Below are 9,851 nucleotides of genomic sequence, written 5' to 3'. Positions count from 1 at the left end.
CCGGTTATTAGAACTGAAATTCAAAAGAAGAACGTTGCAAACAAAAAGTCGTTTCTTACTTAAAACGTATGCAGTAATTTATAATAAAATGTCAATGTAATTATGCAAAAGGAAGGTAAAAATATTTAGCACCCATTATTTAATGTGTGTACTACTTTTATCCATTTTTTTATAAACCTAGAAACCATGAAAAATATTATTTTGATTTTCTAAGCAAGATGTAGAAGTAAACTCTATCTACGTAGTAGAGACAGAAGCTAAGTGCTGTCTGCGTGTTTTAGTTTAAAAATATCCTAATAAAGTCAGTTATTTTAACACGGATTTGAATACTAGATCGTATGCCAGTGTTCTTTGATGGTTAGGTTTCAATTAACCACACATCTCAGGAATGGTCGAACTGAGACTGTACAAGACTACACTTCATTTACACTCATACATATCATCATTCCATCCTCTGAAGTATTATCTGAAAAGTAATAACCGGACGCTAAACAGGAAAAAGAAAGAAAGTTTAAAAATACCCAAATTTTTTAATTTAATTCAGTAACAAAACTGAATTTAAAGGAAATAATTCTAATCATTTCATACACATTAAAATTTATTAATATTTTTTTTCTCACGCTTACAAAATGTACTTTGTTTTTATCTTTTGTCATATTCAGATTGATTTTTATATGTCCAGACTTCAATTTACTTATCCTTTCTTAGATATATCATTCCTTAGCGGATAAGCAATAATCTTTCATTGTCTAGAAGACTAGTTCATTCGACGACACAAACAAATAATCATTAGTGTTTGCAAACAGCGTAATTTCATTATATTTACAGTAATACTTCTGTTCAAATTTTCACCATTATTACTAATAAATAATGAAAATAGCAGAGGATTTAAAAAATACGATCTTTGTTTGATACCAGAATGCGTTTCAAAGCTCTCAGAAGATTATTCTTTATACGAGCAATTCACTTATACGTTTTATACTCCTTGATATATTTATAATTTTCGCCGATATAACGAATAAATTATAAAATAAAGCAAAATTATCATATCGATAATATTCAGTAGGTTGAAAAAGTTGTGAATAATTGAAAAGGCTGATTTAAAAGAGCCTGAAATCCTTCATTCCCTTTAGTTCTTCAAGCCATGAGGTGTCTATTCAATACTATTCCAGTCAAAATTCCATCAAGTGATCTGGGAATTGGAAAATCCTCCTGTGTCTTATCGTTCTTAGACTTTTTAAATGCCTTTATTAATTTGGGGGAGAGAAAATCAACATCAAAAGAATTTTACAATCAAAGTGTAAAAACTGAAAATACAATCTATTAAGGTGACAGAAGTAGTTTTGACACTTCTAATATTACAATGAGGGGATACTACAAAAAATATAGTGTAGGAGGGGTAGCACAATAATATTAATAATATCAGTTAACACTTTTTTCTTTTTCTTCTTAAAGCATCATACCACCTTCAAGAATTAATTTGTTCATTAAACTATCTTATTTATTTACCCTTTTTTTTTTACAAATATTCTCCCTTTCTATTTAAAACAATTAATTCGTTCTAGCACCAATTATTTATATTTGTTTTTTCTCACTTCATCTGAATCAGTTTTTTTGAAGATGTTGAGAAAATTGAACACTTCCGTTGTAGCTTGAAGGATATGGGATCATACTATTTTGTGTGCTACTTATCATTACTTACGTAAATACATTAACTCAGTTCTTCAATAAAGCATCCAGTAAAACTTTCCTGTGATCTTCTAAGTGTGAGGCTATTTTCTATTTTCTTCATTTCATAACTAAAGTGCTTATTCAGTTGATTAAACATATTGATTAATTTTAATGCTGTCCATTTCAATTTTTATAGCAATGGCAGCACAATTCCATCAGTTTCCTCCACCTTATAAGTCACTGTAACAGTCAGAAAATCATTGCATAATGGAAATATCTATAACATATTACTTTAATAGAAAAATAATAAATCGATTTCTGTTGAGTCCTTAGTCCTGCCTTTACTAGAACTTGAACGCTAGAACTCTCAACTTTTAAATCAGCTGATTTGGAAAGATGCGTTCACCACTAAACCAACCCGGTGGGTGAGTCCTTAGTCCTAGAGAAAAAATACATCACCCAAAAGACATTTTATGATTATTTTTTTCAGTTTTACCATTTTACCATTCATCATATCAATTTTCATTTTACCATTTAGTGTTATTAAATTTGACTCATCAGAGAAATTCAACTACATTTGCCTCTCATTGTTTTTCAAATTCCTTTTTCACTTTTGCATTTACCTTCCTGTTTTTGACGTGAAACGTCTTTAAAATCACACCGAAACATACGGGTATTAGAACAGAAATTTTAGCATAATGAAAAGGTCTATATCGTCCTGCCTTAATAACTCCCTAACTATTAGTCTAAGGGACATAAATGCGGTGTCATTTTATAACTTACATGGTCAGCTCGCCGATAAGACTTTCAGTTTGCGTTACTGGTGAGTGTGTTGGCGGGGAGGGGGCAAGTGTGTGTAGAGTTGGTCAAGCTAGATCGACTTAAGTAGTAATAAATGTATTTGGATAATATTTATGAGTAAAAAATTAAAGTAAACTGATAAAAAAGTATAAAAATGCAATATGTCAGCCTCAGCCCGTGCAAAAGCCAACCGGAGATATAAATTATGCATATCGCTGAGAAGGGAAGTTTATGGGCCAAGCATAGGAACCCAAGTGACCGGTGCCGAGCGAGCGAGACTGTTTCGGGAGCGTCGCAAAGCTGGCAGCGCGCTCAGTGAACGACGCCGTCGGCGCGAGCACTTCTACCGCTACTTGTTATACCTTGTTTCTTCTCATATCATAGACTGATGCTGAACAAAATTGTCGTCGAATATTTGTCGAAATAAATATCATGTATCATTTAGTATCTGTTTTATGTTAAAATTAAATTTAGTACGCAGTCAATGTCTCGTTTTTATTTCAATCCATTACACTAAAAGTGATTCACTGACATACAGACCGACCAATTTATCTGTAGGTTGGCCAAATGAAGGAAGTAAAATTTTCCATTGGAGACTTAAATTTTTCATAAAAAATACGATTGTGGCTCTCCCATTTATCTCTACATATAAGTTGGTCGGTCTGTAGCTCGGAGGAATTCATACGAGGACTGTAACGTTTCACGTTAAACAAACGACCGTACGCCTCGACACAGACCCACATGATTTGTTTGGTTTTTTAGACACCTGTTCCTGAATCGCTGAAATAAACACACCCATTAACATTTCAGATTAATTCTAAATTAAGGTTATGTAGGAAATCAGAAAATTTATTAAATCGTCAATTTATCCTTCCTCCTGAAGTAACAGTTCATATCATATTTGAACAGTTTGAACTGTTTGTATCATATTAAAATATTTTTATTTCGTCATAATATTAACGAATTAACGTCATAATTCGAAATGACCCAAAAAATGTTTCATACAACCTCAAAAGAGTTCTGAAAAGTGAAAAAAAGTCACACAATTAAATATACCATTTTAGCGCCAGCAATCTTTGTGTTTAATTATTGAATGATCCTTGTTTAGATTAATAAGGAATGATTCTCGTTAATTTCCAGTCTAATTATTTAACCATCAAGATTCAATGTATTTTTCTAATACTGTAAATTCATAACGTAATTTTAAAATAATGATTTTTGAATTTGAAAAATAAGTACGAGAGGTTATCTCTAAAGTAAAGACCATTTCATTATAAAAAAAATTATTCTGAAAACTTTATAAATATTTTTTATTTCTCTTAAACTACATACATTATACTACTTCTCTATATAATCACCACATAAATTAAGACATTTATCGTAGCGATACATCAGCTTCAATATATCCTCGTCATATTCTTTTGCCGCCAGTCCATTTAGCCACCGATTAACAGTATTTTTAAGTTCATCGTTGACCGCGAATTGCTTACTACTCAAAAATTCTTTCAATTTACCAAACAAATGGTAATCAGAAAGAACGAAGTCCAAACTATACATATAAAAAAAATAAATCTCCCACCCAAATGTTCTTATAAATCACGAAACGGACCTGCAACATGTAGGCGTGCATTATCGCGCAGCAGGACGACGCCATCGGTCAGCCGCCCAGGTCGCCGGTTTTTTACAAGTCGCATTTCAACAAGCTCTCGGTGATTTTTGAGGTTCTTCATCATACGCATTAATTCTGTTATTTCTAAACCTTTCACATCATTTTAGGGCGTTTCTTTCATTCATTACATTATCACCGTACACAGCAACCAACTGCCTATGAATTTCAGTCGGCTTAACCTTTTGATGGTTTAAAAACCTATGACTCTACGTATTCACATTCCGCGGAAACATCGATTTTCCTATTCATTTTATAATGTAATAACTCACTCGTAATCAAAGATACTACAACGCGACAACTTACAGACAACAATGCAGGGTGTACATTACTAATAGGACCATGAACGACCCAGGTTCGCCAACCTTAAGGAGAAAAATTTCCCAGCGGTCTTTACTTTAAAGATATCCCTCGTATATTTAAAATGATTTTAGTGTCCATTTTTTGTTGCTATTCTAGTGGCAATGTTTTTATTTTACTATTACTGTAAAAATATAAGATTCAGTGAAGAAATTCCTATCATTACTGACAGAGAAAGTAAAAATTAAACTGACATTAAAAAATAGATGCCATATTAATTACATAAAATTAATTAACTGCACATTTACATTTTTCTATGCTTCTAAAGGAGAAAGGAACTGATTAATTCGCCACACATCTTGCCCCCAGACAATTTATCTAATGCTGCCTGTTTTTTATATAACAAACATTGTTAATAATAGATACAGGTGGGGAATTTATATCATTTGGACACAATATTTATAGATGACAATTTAAAAAAAGAAAAGGAAAAAAAAAATTGTAATTCTAGTATTTAACAAAATGTTGAATCTAGTATCGGACAAGAAAGTACTAGCAGAGTATAAACTTATAAAATTATATGGGTTTGTATAGAAATATCGAATAGAATATTTTCAAGGGACTGTGTTATTCATGTATCATTGTAGAAACTTAACAATGAAAACTTGCTGCATTATTTTTGCCATCAAAGCGAATTTATTTGGCACTGACCCAATATTGATAATTGTATTCTACCATCTGTTTAATTGTTAGCCAATGTAAATAGTCCATTGTTAATTCTTAGCAAATCTTGATTAATTTGCTCACCATCCACAGAATATCTTCATTGCCATCAACATTTATTACAATGTTATTAACAAAATTGTCTTCACTACTTATGTCTGTTAGTGACAAATATTTTAAAATAATTTTAACTAGTTCACATATCAGTTTCCAATTTTAAAGCAGTTGTGCTTTACAGAAGTTGCACTCCATAATATTTCATTAGTGACTAGATCTTTAGTCAGATTTAGTTCAGGAAGGTAGGTGGCAGTCTTAAAACTGAATGACTCTTAAGCTGCATTACTTTATGTGTGAGAGTCATTAAAAAATTAGAGACAGTGATTGTAGAAAAATATTATTTATTCAATGACTACAAACCCTACTGTTCAACACAATCTTAGGCTTCTATATTCTTATTGGAATAAGAATATAATTACTGGATAATAAAGAATTGTTCACCTTGGTGTTTGAGTCATCCTTGACTAGGTCACTGATATCATGTAAAAACAAAAAAATAAATGATATTGCGAGATTTGGACTGTAAAGTGGATAAGACAACACTTTACGACAGCTTCCCTTGTCTTTTGAACGAAAGCTTTTATGAGGGTGGCTGTTTACAACCTGAAGAATTACCTTTTGAAAGAGATATGGACATTTCCTACTTACTGTAGGTTTCAACTTTATTTTCTAGTAATAGTCACAATAGTGATCTCTGTTGATCGTACATTGATCTTCTTAGCAATAAACTGGGTCTTTAAAGACCCTTGTTTTGGGTCTTTAAAGTCCCAAAACACTGTTAGCATCGCTTTACTGGTTGACATATAGGTTTTGAATTTTTTCTAGCAAGCAAGCTGAATGTTTCCATTCCATACTCTGATGTTTATATTCCAGCTCAAAAATTATTATTAGCTATATAAACAAACAAGTATTATCTTCCGCTAAATGACATCGTTTAAGTCTTGAATAGATGTGAATTGGGATTTCTGTGATTTTAAGTCAGACTGTCTTCAACATAATTTGCAGTAACTCAGCTTATCATGGATAATTAAATGGTAAGTTTCGATACTCACACTACAGATTTCAGTTATTTGCTTAGCGACAGTCAAAACTTCCAATTTTACTAATATAATTAAATGGTAATGCACTTTTTACCATTCCATTTTAACATATGTGAGTGAATTTTAGCCAGTTTTACATTTTCAGAAAATAAGTCTTATCATAGCAGGCTACTCTCACACGATAGATACCGCAAGCAAAGTTGACATTTTGAAAAAAACAGAGGTTATAATGAAAATTCTCTTCGCAAAGCTGATTCTTTAATGGGTGCTGGCTTGATGAATTGTCAGTACAATTTATCACAATAAATAGTTTTCTCACTGTTGTCATTTGTCTTTTTAATTATACAATGATCCTCATGGCGTAACATGTTACTAAGTGTTATGATATGATTAACAGTGCATGGTATAATAACTAAAACCACTCATGCTACTACAAAATGTTAGCATATTTGTATTGTTTATAGCAAATATCTTGTTATTCACAAGTTGTCTGTAAAGATCAAAGATGTTGCAAACATTTGCTAGTAGCTATGTTAGAGAATATCTCAAAACATTTTTGTTAACATTATCATAGCTCATCACACATTCATTCATCCTCTAGCTGTCATTCATTAAATGCCATTGTTTTCTTGAAAAATATTTATCTGTATTGTTTATACAGATACATTTTTTAGTAAAATTGTGATGGAATCTGTGAATGTTAAAAATAATGAATCTAGTGAAACAAAATGGAAGGAAGATGACATGGTAAAATTAATAGAATTGTTTAGCGAAAACCTGTATCTGTTATGAAGATAAATTCAAGAATAAAGAACAAAACACATGTAGTGAAATCAGTAGAGAAATGGGATCAAATAATGCTAAAGTTAAAAAGAAGAGGATGTCTGATAGGCAAATTTCAAAGAGAAGGTAAGAAGGATATAATGTGCTCTATTATTCATAAAAGGTAAAAATATTCAATGCTATTCTCAGTAAACTGGTGTGAACAGATGAAAATCAAAAAGAATTTAATCAGATGAGAAATATGAAAATAAATTCTCACTGCACTAATTTACTTTTTTTAAATTATTATTTGGTCTATTATTTAATTTATTATTATTTTTTAAGTATTATTTGGTTATTATTTGGTCTAGTCATTTTCATTAACAATTCAAAATCAGAACTAGTAATTCTTAAAGTTTACAAAACTACCAACACAGTGAATTTTCATTGTTAAAGGTCAATATTATATTTTTTTTCAGGTCAACCATCAAAATAAGTGTAACCTTTTCAGTCTTATAGTGAAAGCCCTGCACTCAGAACAGTATGTACAAAAAAGAATGTACCCTTTTCAAAAAAAATATTCTTGCCCCTCAGATGTTATATTAAAATCCTTTTTATATCAAAAGTAAGATAATATATCAAAGTATTTTCCTACATTACAAAGATTCAATATGGGTACCCTTCATGACACGGCAGATATCTAGTCGATAGTCCATTTCCTCACACACTCGAATCAACATGTCTTACGCAGCTCCATCAGCGAAGCAAAGGTGGGACTAAGACAGTCTATCCAACGCTGTGGAAGATGTTCATTCAGATACCCTCTCACGTCATTATGTAAGTGGGGTGGTGCTCCATCCTGTTGGAAAATTAAATCCTGGGAGTCCTCTTCAAAAATTAACCAAATCAGGAGCAAGATATGAGTGTCCCTTTACAGTTCTTTCTGCAAAGAAAAATGGCCCATAAAGCTTCCTCCTGCATGTGACAACAAAGATGTTCAACTTTGGAGAATCTCTGACACAATCAATGATTCGCTAAGGGTGTTCTGAACCCCCATACTCGAACATTATTCCTGTTGACTTTGCCGTTGATATGGAAGTCACCTCATCACTGAAGACTATCCTGTCCCTAAAATCATCTTTTTCCAGGAATCTCAACCTGTCTACATTGCAGACAGTGCAAAGTTGTGTGTCACTTCAGTGAATGCCTATAAAAGTTTCAGCTTGTAAGCTTTATATTTCAAATGCTTATGAACATCCCAGAGTGTTGAGCGGTTTGTATTAAGTTTTGTTATTGTATATGATTGCATCATTATTTCACTTGATATTGATTGTACATGAAGGTGCCTGATCATGACTGTATGATTATGTGTGTATTGATGCTGCTGCAGGTCTTACTGCTTCTTGTTGTAAATATGTATTTGTGGTATGAACTATGTGTTTATTATTTTGATGTTTTGTATTAAAATGATTGATGTTATTTTCCTATTGATATGATTGTTTGATGATACTGTGTATTGATGCTGTAGGTCAACACTGCTTCTTGTTGTAAGAATGCATCTAGTTGTATGAAATTAGGTGTATATTATGATGCATTGCATTTTATCATAGCAATTATGGAGTCTGATTCTGTGTGTGAGTGATCTTCCCCTTCCTGAAGTAATGCTTCTTTAAACTGTGCCAGGAAGGGCAGATAGCAAGGGGTGGAAGTTTAGTCAGTAGTGTGCAGGAACACATACGCACTTATTAACATATTGCGGAACCTGTTGGTGAGCCAGACACTGCTTATGCGTAAATGTGATTCCTCCACCTCGTAAACTCACAGCTCGCTTTCCGAATTGATTAAATGGGGCTGCGATGAAGGATTATCGAAGTCTATCCACTGTCTCCTCTGAATGCGAAGGACAGCCAGTGCTTTAGCCTTTGCGGAGGCAACATGTCTTACCCATCGGGTTGGTCTAGTGGTGAATGCGTCTACCCAAATTAGCTGATTTGGAAGTCGAAAGTTCTAGCGTTCAAGTCCCAGCAAAGTCAGTTATTTTTATACGGATTTGAATACTAGTTCGTGGATACCGGCGTTCTTTGATGGTTGGGTTTCAATTAACCACATATCTCAGGAATGGTTGAACTGAGACTGTACAAGACTCATTTACGCTCATACATATCATCCTCATTCATCCTCTGAAGTAATACCTGAAAGGTAATTTCCGGAGGCTACACAGGAAAAAAAAACAAGCAACATGTCTGCATGAGCTGTGTATGCCAACGCTTAATGGAGTTCTTGTCAGGTGAATCGGCCCCAAACTGTTGCCGAAAGTTGCGTTGAACTTTGATAATAGACGTTGTTTTTGAGTGTTCCACAGCACGAAATGCCTTCTGTTGTTTGGTGAGTGCTATCTTGAAAAATTTGTGCTCATGGAAACGGCGGGTATTTCAATCAAAACCGGAATTATCTAGTAGCAATTAGTGTAACTTACACCTCTCTTCACACACTGAGCACCTAGAAAAAAATAAAGGGGTACAATCTTTTTTGAACATGCCGTATTTTCATTTTCGTCTCCATGTAGCCAGAATGTTACAAATAACAATTGACTATTACACACACTAACACAGAGCATATGTAACATATATAAGATAGGTTTTGTAAACCTACCTTAAGAAGGAAAAATTTAATTTATTTTTGACACTTTTCAGCTTATTGAATTTAATTATTTTTTATACAGCTACGATCTTAATATGGATTTAGTGAACGATAAATACTGTTTCGCTAACTAACTGTACGTTTAAGCTTTCACTGAATTAGAATTCGGTACTGGGATACGAAATGAATTA

This window comes from Lycorma delicatula, chromosome 9, assembly GCF_047948215.1.
Source record: "Lycorma delicatula isolate Av1 chromosome 9, ASM4794821v1, whole genome shotgun sequence".
Lineage (NCBI taxonomy): Eukaryota > Metazoa > Arthropoda > Insecta > Hemiptera > Fulgoridae > Lycorma > Lycorma delicatula.
The sequence above is the reverse complement of the archived record's forward strand: the minus strand, read 5'-3'. Positions refer to the sequence as shown.